Raw genomic sequence first — 17585 nt, 5'->3', positions numbered from 1 at the left:
AAACTTTGTCTCAGTCATCATTTTGGTTAAATTAGCCGTTGTCGTGCTATGATTTATTGAAACATATTTGGCCATTTTGAAAAATAAGGCAAGAGTTAAAATGGCCAAACCCCGGTACAATCTTGGTTCATAGGCTGTTTCTATGCACCACCAATGTAGAGTGCGCTAGGTGATTATGAGAGGAAACGTCAACCAAACCGTTTGTTTACATCAAAATTACAATTTTTACATCTCAAATTAACGCATATTGTTATGCGTATCTTGCATATTTCTATCGGGAGGGGTCTTATTTTATTATTTTTCACATATGTTAACGTATCTACAGCTCAAATAAAACCACATGAAAAATCCGGAAGATCATAACCGCTGGGGTAGTTTTATAAATCTTCACTTTTCTTAACAAAAATATGTGGAAGCACCAGCCGGATCACTGCACAATCGATACAGAAAACAAAATATTCCATGTGGATGATGATTACAAGCACCTGCAGGCCAGTGACAAGGCCTATACCAACAGCAGCGTTTGACAGAAGGCAGCATGTCCCGGGCTCAAATAATTTATTTTGCTGTGTTGGGCCCGCTGTCACTGTATAACATGTTGCCTTCGCGCCTGCCACTGGGCTGAGCACCTGCGATGGATAAATTAATCAGAAATGGTAAAAACATTTTCCTCTTCGTATGCTTCACGGCGCAAATTTCAGCCCTCATCACTCTTTTGATGGTTCCCTTATTTACCACCAGAGGCTGAAACGATCGCTTAGTTTCTATTGGATTCGCCTATTGCCCCTACAACCCCTTAATAAAAAAATACCATACCCGAACGATAAACCAAATAATAGAACTAATCCACAAATGGTTTGGATGATACCCTGAACACGTCGTTAAGCAAAATAACCAATAAGCGGTGTTTGGCGAAAACCCATTAATTGGTAAAAAATACTCATTTCTGCTAAAAGTGCCCCTACTCATTTGATGTGTAAAACGGTAAACTATGGTATACCGTGGACCCCGGAAAATCTGAACGACACTTCGTGCATATCCAGCTTTCCATGCTCGGTAATGGTGGACTGTTTGTATGAATAAATGTATCCTTCACTGTGCTATCTGGAGGTTCGGATTTTGACCCCTCTCTTTTCCTCTCCTAGGAACAGAAGAAAATGAAACAACATACGCCCTCCAGTTAGTGTCAAAAGGCACAGTGAAGGATACATTAATTCATACAAAAAGGCCGCCATTACCGAGCATGGAAAGCTGGATAAACCGGTTTCATTTTTAATTTGAACTTCTAGCAACCCTACGACTCTCAGAAAACCGAGTTTCTGGTAGCCCTGTTTGATTTTTTGATTTGATTCTGCGTTATTTCACTTTACGAAAATGATTCGGAGTAGGCCTTGCTGAGGTCGGTTAGCTTTTTAAGAGCTGTCACGATTTTTTTTTCAAATTTTTCCGTGAGTGTGATTATTTGATATACGAGGCATTAATGATAGTGAATCCAGAATGGCCTTATCGGACAATAAACTATTTTTGGTGTATAGATTTAGTCGTTTGTTGTTTGAAGAGGAAGTGAAGTTTTTTGTGTTGGTGGAGAGGAGTGTTGGACGATCGGTCAGCGTTAGATAGAAGAGAAAGCAAGGGCCTGGCTAGCGGCCATGTTTTTGATGCTATCATCTGCTCTTGTCTTTCTGCTTATAACACGATTTTCTGTCCCTTTCCACCATGTATACGTCAGGCGGGCCGTATCTAAATAAGGCCCGTGATGTTGCCTACTGTCAAACGTATAGGATTGATATAGGGTTGCCAGCCCCCAGAGAAAGGGTGAAGGGAGTGTTGCCGAGTTCGCCTATATAGCAGCCATCCAACCCTCTTACCCAACATCCCAGTGATTTCTCGTGGAAGTGCAGAGGATTTCTCGGCTTCCATCAAAGCGAGTGTCACGTCAACACATTCCTACCCATTCCTTTCTTGACCTGCGTTGGGGCGCGGCCGGCGCTGGTATTACCTAGTTTGAGATCACCAGTTTTTACACATTGAGGATGATTACTAGTCCCAAGCATCAGGATTTTCCAGTAATCAACGGATCACATTTTAGTCCTTGTTACTTTTTATGACTTGATAATAGTGACAAGACTCGGGTAGTGAGCACCGCGCCGTTCTGCAATTCTATATTGTATATTTCAAATCAAATTTTTTGTTTATGTTCATAGATTTCACATAATCCTTTTCCCTTTGTTCTTCTCCTTTTCCTTTCCCTCTTCTCTTTTCAGACAGCGAGTAACGGCACTATAGCTATAAGTCATAAAAGGCTAGGACAAGAGTTAGTGCTCATGCCCCAACCGTCAGAAGAAAATGGAGCATCACTTAACCTTTCTTGCTTTGATGCTTCCAACGACCAACCAATCATATAATTACCAAAATCGGAACGTACGGTCCCCGTTGCATCAATTTATTGGATTCTGAAGCATCGTATTTAAATTTTCGATTTGAACAGGCCCGATGTTTTCTGAATTATCTTGCCCCTTAAATGCTGCACAGTAGGCCTGGCCGTTTTGATATGTGTGACGCATCTTCGATGTAAAACATGTATCAAATAGACAAGAAAAATGATGTTGGTATATATATCATTTTCCAGGATGCTTTCAATAACTGGCTGTGTTGGTTGTAGATTAGATAGATTAGATAAGATTCTGCGTTCCATTTAACTGTACTCTATTCCATGTGTTAGATGACGTCTGAAAATATTTTTGTTTGCATGGCACGCAGATTAGCGGGGTTCAAACTAAAAACTGTTCAGATTAAGAACGGTTAGATTACCGGAGGTCCCAGACAACCAGAAAGCACGTATATTCAAACTTGTTTTAGTGATATACAAACATATATACAAGCAAACAATTGGCAAAGAATGCAAAGAAATGGCTTATACGTACACAAGTGGAGGCCATATACGTGTATATTTGTATTTAATTTTAAACGAGTTGATGTAACATCATATACGATTTAATCTGTAATAACAAATTCATTTTGAAAAGTCTTATGATGTAATCCAATTTAATTTGTGATATAGTACGACGGAAAAATGAGTCATCGCATATAGGTTGGAAATTTGCATTCTATACGATTTAACTTAAACATAATGCGAGGTATGTCATTCTTATATGCAATATTGACTTCAACTGTAGCAATTTACGATACTGTCTGTACATTGTTACACGACTTCTGGTTGTCTGGGGTGCACGGAACCCATTAACTGACCCCAAGCCATCCAAACTTCCTCAAAGTACCAAGGCTGCAAACAGCGTGTCAATTCCTGGTTGACATGGATGGATACCATGGCAATCTACTTTCATTTTTAACAGGTAGGTATAAACCCGATTGAACTTGTGGAAATGGAAAAACCCAGAAAAGTCCCGAACAAAATGCGTGTCGATTCACGTTGACATGACTGGTTTTCGGCAATTTGGTTACCACATTTTAAGATTGAGCCACTAATTGAAAGGTATGACTATATTCTTTCGAACGGAAAACAGATAAGGGACCGATTGGACTTGTGGTTGGTCAGTCGGAACGGAAAAAACCCTAGAGAGGTGGCTCTGCGGAAATTCAGATTCACAGGGCAAAATGGTAAATTCCTGAAAATAGACCTAGAGATCTGCCATTTTATTTTTAAATTGCATACAATCATGAGCATAGAGGAAATATGCCGTCACTACAGGATGATTCGGAATAGCTGTCCCTTTTAGAAATGGTCATAACGATTGAACGCGTGCATGAATTGTTGATATCATTATATTCCAGATATTCTACATATATAACCTTCAACTAAGCATAGTTTATTTCAGATCTCTCTCCCTTTACCTTAATTACCAGCCACATTTACCATGCAAATTAACCACAGCTGGCACGCACGCTTTAGTTCCAGCACTTTTTGAGTCTGGTGATGCGTTTAAGCTCTGACATTGAACGGATTTTCCAAGCATGGCTCCTTTGTACCTCTATAATGATGCAAAAATAAATGTTACATTCTTTCGAAGAGATTTCAGTTTCTAAAAGATAACACACGATTTTTTTACAGATTTATTATTACGTCAATGGCTGCTTGAAATCACAAACGAATGAAATTTCAAAGCCTACTATCAATACAAGCTGATATTTGTACACATTTAAAACAAAAATACTTGAACATATACCCATTTTACCCATTGAGAATTGAATATTTGTGAAATCGGTGACAGTTATTCTGAATCACCCTGTATATTAATTTCATTGCCGGGTGGCTAAAAAGCGGTCCTCTGCATATCTGGAAACACCTAGAAAATGGTAAATTCCTGAAAATAGACTTAGAGATCCACGTGTTTTTTTTTCTAAATTGCATTCAATCATGAGCATAGAGGAGGTATGCCGGAAAACTCAAAGGATGAGCCCAGCTCTCACTTGACCCGGGCATGCTGATGAACATGCCGTTTCCGTCTAGGTTTCCGTAGTTTATTCCTGGTTGGAATCAAGATAGGTTTCCAAATAGTTTTATAGTATGAGGCACTAAATTTATCGTAATTATTCGCACGTGCCGAAGGATCTCAATCCCCCAAACAAACCGGAGTTGCGACCGATCGAAAGATACTGGGCTATAATGAAGCACGAGCTCCGTAAGCATCCTAAAGTTGTCACTACGGAGCAGGAAATGTTGAAATCATGGTTGAAAGCAGAAAAAAAGGTCTATTCAACCGTTGTTCAAAACCTTATGGGTGGAATAAAGAAGAAAGTTCCGGCATTTGGATTTGGTGAAGAAATAGAGTGAAATAAAGATACGTATCCCAAGCTTATATAGAGTATTCCATTTCCTGAAAATTTCATGACAATCGGTTGAAAGACTTATTTTTGGCGAGTACTTCTAAGTGATGCAATTTAGCTGTGGACACCCTTTAGCCATTTAGACTGTCTTGACGATGTTGCTAGAAACTGCCTAGGCATAGTTTGCCAAGGCAGTTTGTTTTGAATCCACTTCTCGCTTGTAAGCTATTGAATTATAAACATATTTTATTCTTAAAATATCTTCAAAAATCTTCATAAAATTTGAAATGTATTCAAAATGTCTGTGAAAACTAAATTTCTTCACAGGAATTCATCGAAAAGAAGACCTAAAAAATATCCCAAATAACAATTTTGGAGTTATCATAGTCTTGTAGACCAATATTTGAACTTGAAGAATGCTTTGAAACCACGATAAAACTTGCGTGTTACTTGGGATGTCGTCAAACCAGACATCCCTGATTTTTTTCACAATCCCTTTTAGTCAATTTCAGCCTGTAATCCATTTAAAAAAAGATCCTGCGTCGGCCGGGAATCGAACCCGGATCAACTGCTTGGAAGGCAACTATGCTGACCATTACACCACCGACGCCTATTGTTCATCACTCCAGAAGGCATAATATTTATCCGCACCGCTCCTCTGATAAGCCATAGAAATATTACGATGATTGTCCGTCCGTCAGATCAATTTCGCGTGCGAATGCTTTGCTCGATGTTTAGATTCAATTACACTCGTTCCAGCACCGGAATTCGGAATCAAAAAGCACCCAACCATGCCACGAGTAGAAATACAGAGCCGAAATAAAAATATGGAAAACAAACGAAAAGACGGATCCATGTCTTTCTCTTGCACCGTCGTCGTCGTCGTCCGGATCCGACCGACATTGTTTGCTCTACTGCTTGCCGGCGCGCTGATGGCGATACACCGGTTCCGGTGGTATTTATTTTTCCGACAGGTAAAATTGAATTAAAAATCCTTCATTTTCCTCCCTGTCAGTCCCACATTCACATTGCGGAGAGAGGGCGCCCAGAGATGAAAGCTGCCCCCCGCCTCCTCCAATAAGCTGCCACCGCCACAATATTTGCGCTCAGGTTAGGAGGATCAGGAGCAGCCTCAGCAGCAGCAGCAGCAGCAGAACCAGTGTTGCCACATTTGTTCCAATTTCAATCTGTCTGTTCACCTTAATCTTTTTAATCTGTATCCGGCTGACAGAAATATGTAAAAAATCTACGTGAGGATCTACGTGAATCTTCTGTGTTTTACAAATTGGAGTAAATTCAAAGTTCAGAAAGAGTTTGAAAATGATAGAATTTGGATGAAGCATTTTTTAAAAATTTGATTAAAGTGATTTTTAGCCGAGGGCTAGTTCGTCACAATTTTTGATAGAGCAGTTCCACGCCAAATAACGAATCGATCAGACTTGACATGTTCCGATTTGCATGAAACTTTGCAAAATTGTTTGAAAACGAAACATGTAACAAAATTATGCAAGATTTTGAACGTTAATATCTCAGCTGCCCCTGGACCAATTTCAATAATTTTATCACCAATCGATCAGAAATATTTCCATGCATCGATAGCAATAGTAATAGCTTCCGACTGTTGATTTTTAACAAGTAACTATTGAAAAAGTGGTAAATGTCAAGCATGGTCCAAAAGCCTCAAAATAACTTACAAATCCACCAATTACGTACATGCATATGCTGCTTCCCCAACACAGTCATCAGAGAATCGTTTCTAGACGAAACATGTCGAAGTAGCATTGCTGCTTTCCCAACACTGTCGTCAGAGAGTCATTAGAAAACGAAACAAGTCGAAGTGGCATTCGCCTCTGATCTTCGGGCGTGTGCGAATAGGGAGGATGCAATTGCGTAAAATTATGCACACTCATCGTCATATTCAGAACCACACGACCCCAACGTGCGTAATCGCGCATGCACTCCAGAGTTGTAATCTTGTAACCAAACTTGGAAGCAGGTCATCTAAAGAGGAAATCTTGGGTTACACTTACTGGTTGCAATTCTGCCGTTCGACATTTTCGAAGGACCACCAAAAAACATGAAATGACACTATTTTCTAGCGATGCTTAAAAGTCCAATTGTTCGATTAACAATTAATCGTAAAGATTTTTCAAGCTATTCGATTAAATATTTATCGGATTTTCAATTATTCGAGCGCGTAACCGAAATCCCTTCTTAATTCTACTCGTTTGATTTAGGGAAGAAACATGACGTGAAACAGGATCATAAATTCGCTTAATCGTCTTTCTGCTAAAGGCTAAGATTTACCAACTTGTTGAGAGAAGGAGTTTAACTAGAAATACTAAAAAAGGGAGGAGCTTTAGCTGTGTGGACACTGGTATTCTGCGGCCTTCCAACCTGTCGCATACACCCCGCCGAGACTCTTGCGAGTGCCCAATCATTGAACCGAAGAATATGGAATTGTCTGGTTCGATTTGCTGATCCAGCCGGCTACACGTCATAATCATATTCGAAAGGCTTCTAGCCTGTACTAGCATTGGCCCTTTTCAGGGCCACCAGGATTTTTCAAAAGAATGAAATTTGTAAACATGTCCCAACTAAAATTCATATCAAAAGGTTCTTTTCAGGGCAATCATAGTCATACTAAAGAGTATAAACAGAGAGAACCCCGCTCAAATTCCTATTCCTACACAAAACACAAGCTCCTGTTGCAGTTAACAAATAACATTTATTATATAAGACTACGTCACCATTGCGTACAACCCCATAGGGTTGTCCCTTGTAGTTTTTTTTCATTGAAAACGATTAAAATATTGAATTCTGAGCAAACATTACAAAAAATTAATCAAAAGTTGTTATTAAATTTTTAAGTGTCCAATGTTTGCAACATTTAAAAAGTTTTCAATTTTCATAGGAATCAAAAAATCATAAAAATAAACTAGGATTTTTTTGAACATTAAACTTTTTATTTTTTATTTTTTTTACACAAAATTACTATAAACGAATTACTGTGCATATTTTTCCAAGAAAGACTTTGTGTTTCCCTACAACTTAGACTAGAACATAATTTCAAATAAAAGCGACAGTTTCATGATACGATTTATTAAAAAAATACTGAATACACCATTTTGTAAAATTTTGCATGATTCAAAATGGCAGAATTTTGGAACCAATGTCAATTATTGTCCTTAACAAGCATTAGATATTACAAAAATTGTTAAACAAATTGATTTATCTGCAATCTGTACGATTACAGATAAATCTGTATATGTGGCAACACTGAGCAGAACCCCCCTTTGAGCGATTTCAACTTCCAACTGAAAAACAAATGGAAACCTTTGAAATTAGATTGTTGTATGTTTCCAGAACGAAACAAAAACAAAACCAACCTACCTAGCTTACCCGGTCGGACTCGGGAGTTTTGTATTTACTTTCAATAGAATGGAGCCGAAACCAGTTGAAATTGTTTTTTTTTGTGTGTGTTTTGGATTTTTTTTCCGCGAAAGCGCGCTTCCCCTATGCAACAACAAACGGGTCCCTCTACGTGTGTGCTAGGGTTAAGATCTAATTTCCGTCATACTATGAGCATAACCCGCACTTAACCACCCTTTTCGAACGGGTTTTAAATTAAAAAATGGAATGTTTCTACCAAATATGACTTCAAAATTTATTTACCTTTCCATACGTACCGTTAGATTTTATAAAGAGTCACGCATTGTTGAGAGATTGGTAAAAATCTAACACTGCTTCTTGATTCTAATTCCGTCATCCTAGTCTCAATTCCGTCCAAATTAATTGAAACGTCATTGAATTCACTTCGGCATACGGATGAAGGTACACTAAATGGATTCGCTATGATTAGGGGCTGTTCATAAACTAAGTAAATTCTTAGGGGGGGATTGACAAATAGCTACGGTCCATATACATTTCTAAAAAAAATGTATGGACGATTGTCTACGCGGGGGGGGGGGGTCTAAAACCCCCTAAAATCAGTCTACGTAGTTTATGAACATCCCCTTAGCAGCGTTCGAACTAAACTACCGTACCAAACGTATGACTGATTCGTACAAGCCAAAATCATTGATCTATTTGTTGTTTCTGCTCGATATGACGAAAATGGGCGCTTCTGCCGAAGTAGTTCCCTACCCATTGTACGTTGTTTTGATTCCGTGGAAATTTCACTCTTAACTGATTGGGGGGGTTGCTTTGAAAAGTGCCAGAACTTGGTTTACCCACGAAGGCATGCCTTGAACACACGCATTTGAAACAAATTCTGTTTGTTTTTGGCACGGAATGATATACAAACCGGTGTACGTACAACAGTTTGTCGAAATTGTTGATTTTATTTCCAATAGGAAGCTAACAAGCAGAAACCAATGGGATGTAATTACTTGAATTATTAATTATTTATTGAATAAACCAACTTGGATAAACACGCTTTCTTCTTTTACCGGGCATCGATACCGGCTCACATCTCTATTATAGTTCATGCACACTCAAAAATATTACTAATTGAAAATACATTAAAATTGTTTGTTTGTTTGCATGAGTATGAATAACATGTCATAGTTCATGATTATGCATAACAATTTGTTTCTCTGTTTAGCTCTTGTGATTGAATCGACATAAACCGCCTCAAACAAGTATTTTAATCTGAGCTTCAAGTGAAAAAAAAACTGTTAAATGCAGCACCATAATTTTAGATGCTGATGTTTGGCTATCCACAGCACAAGATCATCGGAAGTATTAGCTCCGAGTATTTTGCAGAAGATTGGCGAATCACTGCCGCTGTGGGATGCCATGCTTTTGCCGCTGGTCAACGATGAGTCGGAACTGGAACGGATCATGGGGCTATCGAGAACAAAAAAGAGTTCCGGTGAGGAAATCGAGAAAGGTGAGAATATGCTGCGGTACGGTGGTGAGTCTGGTTCAAAATGTTTGATTATCATATCAGGTATTTTTGGACTTCCATCGACATCCGCCACCAGCGATCGTAGTGGAGGGAACCGAACTGCCGTCGCCACAAAATCGCCAGATCAACACAAAAAACACTCGGTCGTTGGGTTACTTCCGGTTCTGAGTTAATATATATGGATGGGAAGTACCTTGGCAAATCAATAGGATGGCAACGTGATCGAAAAATTGTACACCATTTAAGACAAAGTGTTTCCATGCGAGAAGAAGGTGTACTGTATATGGGAGAGATTGGTTTCGTCGTACAACAACCTGAACCGGATCGACCATCTTCCGTGTGTCGCAGTATGATGAGGATTCGATTTACGGGGAGTAGTATATATAGTATCATGAGGTACATCTTGAAGGGCATGAGGGTGAAGGTGTGAGAAGCTGAACTACCGGAATACGGATAGGTGACTATTCCCGCTGATGGATCCAATTGGATGGTACCGTTTTCTGGCCATGACTTTGAACAATCTTATGAAAACCTCCGATTATTTATATATATCCGAGTCATCATCATCATGTCAGTCATCACTGCCACGAACAGCCTCAACCATAACTTTTTCATAATGTTATTAATTTTAAAGAATAAAAATAAAAACGTTTCTCCATACGGTCCACTCTCTTCAGTTTTTTTTTTATCTTTTTCAATCATAACAAACCACATGACATGAAACTGAAAAATAGTCGAATCTGTCGAATAAACGCATAATATACATTTGAAGAATACCTCAATTTTATACCATACAACCAGTTTTATACTAAGTTAGTATTCTCCGGTATTCTCTCTCTTCATACCATGCTATGTGTCGGTGAGGAGAGTTGCGATGTGGCGTAACTTTCTAATCTACACGGCGAATGAGAACGACTCAAATTTGAGTTTAGTTCACTCATAATCGCCAAAAGTGCAAACTCAGCGATGAGTTAATTTGCCTCATGTTTTCCCATGTTTTTCCAGGATTTTCCAGGGAAAAATTCCCGAATTTGAGAAAAGTAAAGATTGGATTCACTCAGTCTATTGTTACTACGCCGAGACTGAATAAAATTTTCGTCAATTTCCTCATTTTCCGGCAGATTTTTTAGGTTTTCCACAGGAAACCATGAGACAAATTTTACTCATCGCTGAGTTCCTGCACTTTTGGCAATTATGAGTGAACTAAACTCAAATTTGAGTCGTTCTCATTCGCCGTGTATTTAGGCTGTGTTCCATTTAGTGAATTTTCACTTAAATTTGACAGATGGAAAATTTTCAAATAAACCTGCTATTCCACACGGCGAATGATAACGACCCAAATTTGAGTTTAGTTCACTCATAAACGCCAAAAGTGCAGGAACTCAGCGATGAGTAAAATTTGTCTCATGGTTTCCTGTGGAAAACCTGAAAAATCTGCCGGAAAATGAGGAAATTGGCGAAAATTTTATTCAGTCTCGGAGTAGTATCAATAGACTGAGTGAATCCAATCTTTGTTTTTTCTCAAATTCGGGAATTTTTCCCTGGAAAATCCTGGAAAAACCTGGAAAAACATGAGGCAAATTTACTCATCGCTGAGTTCCTGCACTTTTGGCGATTATGAGTGAACTAAACTCAAATTTGGGTCGTTCTCATTCGCCGTGAAGCAGACTTATTTCTGACAGACAAGGAATCAACTTTGACAGATGCTTTCTCGAAAATCGGCCGTTTGGTGAATTTTCACTTAAATTTGACAGATGGAAATTTTCAAATAAACCTGCTGTTCCAGCAGACTTATTTCTGACATACAAGGAATCAACTTTGACAGACGCTTTCTCGAAAATCGGCCGATCAACAACAGAGGGATTTTCGAACATCTTAATTTATTTTCGAACCGTCAAATTTAACCCGTAAAGTACCAGGACGAACGATTTTTTTTTTCAACAAACTCGTTCTCAGCAATGCCTCATCCGATTTTCATACACAGCAAAAAAAGTTGTTGAATATTACATCGAAACTGCTGCAACCAGGTCAATCCATCGGTTGTGTAATATCACATTGTACGATGTACATCGATTTTGCGAACAAAATTACATCCATTGATGTAATATTGTATCTGCTTTTTGATATTACATCATTATTTCATACATCAGCTTGAATTACGTTGATCGATATTACATTTTTTTTTGCTGTGTAAACATGGACTTTTATTCAAGGGGAATAGTTGAACTAACTTTTGCCGTAGGTATCACCCCCATAGAAGATGTAAATATGTCTGTGTTTTTTGTACTTTTTTAACCAGTTTGACCAAATGTTGATATTGATTTACCTTATCTTATCATGCTAACATGATTTGATATGCAACATGATTATTATACCGCGAATGTTACTGTGGGGTATAAAACCGGACTCCACGTATTTCCCGGAACCGATGCCAATATGCCCATATGTCATCAGATACACCTGGTTTCATTGATCATAGCTTGTCATTTTGGTATAATATTTTGGTATAATATGACCTCAATGTAACTATATTCCAACAAACCATTTACCGGAATTCACAGATCCGCGTTCGGGAACCGATGCCAAACTGGACAATATCATCTCAAATCATCTTCATTCACTTGATTCTAGCTATTTCATATTTCATCTATCTGATATCATTTCACCAGACAACCGATACGCGTTAAAACATTTGGTCAAACTGGTTAAAAAAGTACAAAAAACACAGACATATTTACATCTTCTATGGGGGTGATACCTACGGCAAAAGTTAGTTCAACTATTCCCCTTGAATAAAAGTCCATGTTTATGAAAATCGGATGAGGCATTGCTGAGAACGAGTTTGTTGAAAAAAAAATCGTTCGTCCTGGTACTTTACGGGTTAAATTTGACGCTTCGAAAATAAATTAAGATGTTCGAAAATCCCTCTGTTGTTGATCGGCCGATTTTCGAGAAAGCGTCTGTCAAAGTTGATTCCTTGTATGTCAGAAATAAGTCTGCTGGAACAGCAGGTTTATTTGAAAATTTCCATCTGTCAAATTTAAGTGAAAATTCACCAAATGGAACACAGCCTTAGAAGAGTAACTGCTTTTTTTTCGGAGGATTGTACCAACCGGTGAAAACTAACGATTTTAAATTGGCTCACTACTTGACTAGCCTATTGGTCCCAAGCAAACGATTAACTTATCCCATTCTAGTCGAAATTCTAGTACTACACTATGTTTGTTTTGATTCGCTATGGAAGTTTGACAGATAAAATGAGGGGTTCGTGGATTTTCCTATGTTTCGAGGGGTGAATCGATTAGCGAATCAAAACAAACATTGTGTAGTACTAGAATTTCGACTAAAATGGGGTACGTTTATCGTTTGCTTGGGCCCATAAATTGATGTTCAATTAGTGAACCAATTTAAAATCGTTAGTTTTATATTGATTGTTGGTAGAACGGAACAAACATATGGATTGGATATGGTTCGGCAATCGGGAGTCGATCCAGTGCCAAACCGAACTTTTTGTCAGTGCGAACCTCAACCTGAGCTAGGTTTTAAAAACAAACGATCAAACTGACGTTTGTCAGAAAACAAGCAGGCCCAATCTTGATACCCGATCCAGGTTGGAAGTGAATAATAAACGAATTCGCTATAAGAAAATACTAGAAGGTATGTTGGGGAAGCTGCAAAAACCAGGATACTTACACTGAACCAATTTGACATATTCCTGTTATGTGGGAATCTAATAAATTTGCGCTATAAGATAATCCATTGAAAATGATATGATTGAAAATGTGTCAGGTAAATTCTATATGAATATCTGATACATTTACAATGCTGATAATTTGGTAACTTTTATATGATCGTCATATGATAAATGAAAATCAGTCAAATTATAATAATTAACTGAAATGGATTTGAAACCCATCAGCATAAGCTTTACGTTTCACCACAATATAATATATGATAAATGAAAATCAGTCAAATTATAATAATTAACTGAAATGGATTTGAAACCCATCAGCATAAGCTTTACGTTTCACCACAATATAATATATGTGTCATAAATCAATCGAAGTAAAGTTTATGTGAAAATCACATGAAATTTACTTCTTTTTTTGACACATATATTTAATCGATTTCTAAAAATAAATCGAAAAATTAACATCAGGCAGTGGGAGCTTTCACAGTTGTGTCTTTTTTTTTATTGTAGCTGATTTGGGATTCGATCAAGAACTGTTGAGGTGTGATGCTTTCGGTTTCTGCGCTCGATTCCACTGGGACACGGCTGACTTCAAGATTGAGCTCGTTCAATTAGCATGAAGTAAGAACAGCTCTCCCGACATGGAATGTAGTGCAACTTTATGCTCGTTTTGCTAGAGTGAAGACAAATAGCACTGACAAATTTATGTTCCGTTTCGGTGGTGTCAATAATTTATGAAGAGGAATCATGTAAGATGTATTTTATTTTGAGCAATATTCATCCCAGAAAAACATGCCAAAACAAATGTTTGCTGTTGGACTTCTTAAAAGGCAAATCTATATGACTATATAATGATTGGGATAAATCTTTTTACAATCTTTAAACCTCAAAAATCAAAGGAAGCTATTCCAATGAGATATGAGATATACATGTTTTCCTATACTGCAAAGTTAAATGACAGTCCAATAGTTTCTACATGTCTGTTTACACGCGACATATCAACAAACGTCAAAAATCGTTAAAAGCAACTTCAATAAAATATACATGATTATCTTATAAGATATATCTTTTAGTGAGCAATATTCATCATGAAACCAGGTATATTGTACTGAATTTTCTCATAATGCAAACTTATATGATTTTCCATTAGTTTCTAGATGTCTGTAAAGAGCCTGGATTTATAAAGAGACGACATGTCAAAATTGGAAAAATCGATTGTCTGTCAAAGTCATAGGAAAAGTCATTCCAATCGAGCAGAAGACCTGTCAAATAGATAAGATGTCGCCTCTTTATAAATTCAGGCTCTTTAGATGTCTGTTCCCACATATATCAACATGACATATCAACAATTTTTCACCATGAAATATATCAGACAATATTCATATACTTTTTACCTATCGCTAACCACGTTCGAAGCAAAGTATTATCAAGTACAAAGTATGTGAAATTACGATAGAAATCATTCCATATCGCAGTCATAGTTTTAAAGTGATAATACAATGGAATCTATCAATCATCACATAGAATGAATAAATCTGCTGACATTGCTATGTTATAAGATGGATCCAGTAAACGGTACATGTCGATTTGTTTCAGTGTAGGTGTGAGACTCTGTAAAGCTGAACGTGAACAAACTGATGTTTTTTTATTCGGGTTGGCAGTTTCATTACAAGAGAATTTGCTAGACGTCCAAAGCCGTTTTTCAAGGCTACTGAATTTCGTTTATCCAGTTCGACAGTTATGCAGGCATTCTGATTACAAAAAAGCTTTTTCGGGAAAGAAGCATACGAACATACGAAATCCAACGACTGAGACTAGGCTGGGTTTAGACTAGGCAAGTCAAATGATCAACTCAGTTGAATTTAATTGGCTTGAAAAGTTGAGCCTGGTTCAACTTTTTTCAATTCAAGTGAGTTGATCAAGCCAGTTGAATGGCATGTTTTACACGTTAAATTCGCGTTCAAGTCAGTTGAATTCAACTGACTTGATCAATTGACTTGCCCTGTCTAAACCCAGCTTAATGAGCAGGTAGGAGAAATTCTCCTCTAACCGATTGTGTTTTAGGTTTGCGAATGGACGAGTGCACCGATGGATTTGAGTTCACTCACTCGAGAAAAAGTGACACAAACTGCGGGCAATGTTTACTAATCATGAACACTAAATGTTCATGAATAATGAACATTTAGTGTTCATGATTAGTAAACATTGCCCGCAGCTTGTGTCACTTTTTCTCGAGTGAGCGAACTCAAATCCATCGGTGCACTCCTCCAGGTTTCGGTTCGCGAGAAAATTGCATTACAAGTTTTGTTTACAAAATGGATTTGAGGCCTTTTCAATTCTCGATGAACATTTCAAATGGTCCTATCTGCTTTGATTGATTCTCTTCATCGACTTTCTCTTTTCATAACCACTGCTATGCAAACAAATTTCGCGCTAATTCTACTACATAGTTTGATAAAGGAGGTTCTTATCTAGCGTTCAAAACGTCAAACGTTTGCAGCTAGGTTTTTGACGAAAGAAAAAGTCGATGAAGAGAATCGATCAATGCAGATAGGACCTTTTGAAATATTTATCTAGAATTGTTGGTCTTGATTTGCCCGATTACGTTGAGCTCTACGGAAACCTACCAACGATAAGACATAGTGTATTTAGGTTCGAGAACTTCATGCAAGAAATTAAGCGGAATTTGACAAAGAAGCACCAGCTTCTGCAGCAGCTCCATAAACCGTTAGCCGAAAGAATATTATTGAAAAGCAGTTCTCAGAAAAACTTCAGATGAAAAAAAAAAAAATCTGCTTGGCTGTTCATTTGCATATCGTACCTGCTACATCAATCATAAATTGATGTTCAGTGCCTGTGTTCCAGTAAGAATGACTACGTACTGATAAGCGAAACTCCAGCAAAGCTATTAGGATTCGCTGAATTTGAAGGAAAGTGTGGTGCTATCATTCAGGAATTTTCCGGACTTCGTTAATTTTTTCGATCCCCTATTGATTAAAGCCCTCTAGTTAAAGTATGGACGACTGTCACCACAAAACTGAAAACATCAGTTCCAATCGAGCAAAGCGGTGCATTTTAACCGTTCGATTGGAACAACTTTTGACAGACGTCCATGCTTTTACTGTAGGGCTTTACTATTGATTTGTCAAGGATTGGTGTTTGGTTCGCTAAAAGTGTTAGCAGTGTTATTAAGTTCGTTCATCTTGATCTGCTGAAAAATAAACTGGTGAAGTTACAATTCCATGACAGCTTTGTCTTAATAACACTCTTACACATACACACTTAGAAAAACTCATGTAAATTTAGGTGTTCTGAAGTGGACCCTACACGATTAATTTTATTGACAATAATCGTATTGTCAATACATTCTATATTGACGTCAATACATCGAGGTTGACAATATTTCTCGATAACATTTTCAAAGGTACGTATCAGCTTTTGAAAACAATGCATTTGATCGTCAATTTGGCGTAACTGGTAGCTTGCACAAGCTTACTAACACCACTATCAAGTAGGGGAAAATTTCCCCTATCTGATGGTAGTGTTAGCATGCGTGGGCGAGCTACTAGTTACGCCAAATCGACGATCAAATGCATTGTTTACAAAAGCTGATACGTCCCTTTGAAAAAGTTATCGAGATTTCAGAATTCACATCATCAATATTATTGTCAATAATTCCCCTTCGCGTCAATATATTGATGCGTGTGAGGTTTACTGGAGAGTGACATATACTAGCGTCAATTTTGACATAAATATGATAATGTGACACATAATGCAAAAAATTACACTTTTTGTTACCAGGTGAATCTTTGTCATTGACGAAAAAAATGAACGAGATTTTGGTTTCAATGTGCTTGAACGGAATTGAAACTCGTAGGACGAATTTAGAATCAAGAAGCAGTGTTAGATTTTTAACAATATCTCAACAATGTGTGACTTTTTATCAAATCCAATGGTACTCATGGAAAAGTAAATAAAATTAGAAGTCACCTATATTGGAATCGTTCCATTTTTTGTTCATATTGGTTCAAACAGTAGTGGTAAAGCGGCAACTTGTGCATAGTATGACGGAAATTAAATAAAAAATCGTGCAATATTCATTGTCTGTACAATACTGGACAAGACGCGTCGGTGGTGTAATGGTCAGCATAGTTGCCTTCCAAGCAGTTGATCCGGGTTCGATTCCCGGCCGACGCA

The 17585-nt window shown here is 37.7% G+C and overlaps 2 non-coding genes across 2 annotated transcripts; one reads left to right on the top strand and one right to left on the bottom strand.

Moving 5' to 3' along the window:
- Positions 1-5323: 5323 nt before the first annotated feature.
- TRNAG-UCC (transfer RNA glycine (anticodon UCC)) lies at positions 5324-5395 on the bottom strand. The gene has a single exon. It is a non-coding gene; the product is annotated as a tRNA-Gly (tRNA).
- A 12118-nt stretch (positions 5396-17513) lies between these two features.
- On the top strand, positions 17514-17585 carry TRNAG-UCC (transfer RNA glycine (anticodon UCC)). Its single transcript has one exon. It is a non-coding gene; the product is annotated as a tRNA-Gly (tRNA).

Source organism: Ochlerotatus camptorhynchus, unplaced genomic scaffold (genome assembly GCF_037179485.1).
Source record: "Ochlerotatus camptorhynchus isolate MF236.1 unplaced genomic scaffold, CSIRO-AGI_Acam_v1.1 ptg000103l, whole genome shotgun sequence".
Classification (NCBI taxonomy): domain Eukaryota; kingdom Metazoa; phylum Arthropoda; class Insecta; order Diptera; family Culicidae; genus Ochlerotatus; species Ochlerotatus camptorhynchus.
The sequence above is the reverse complement of the archived record's forward strand: the minus strand, read 5'-3'. Positions and strand labels throughout refer to the sequence as shown.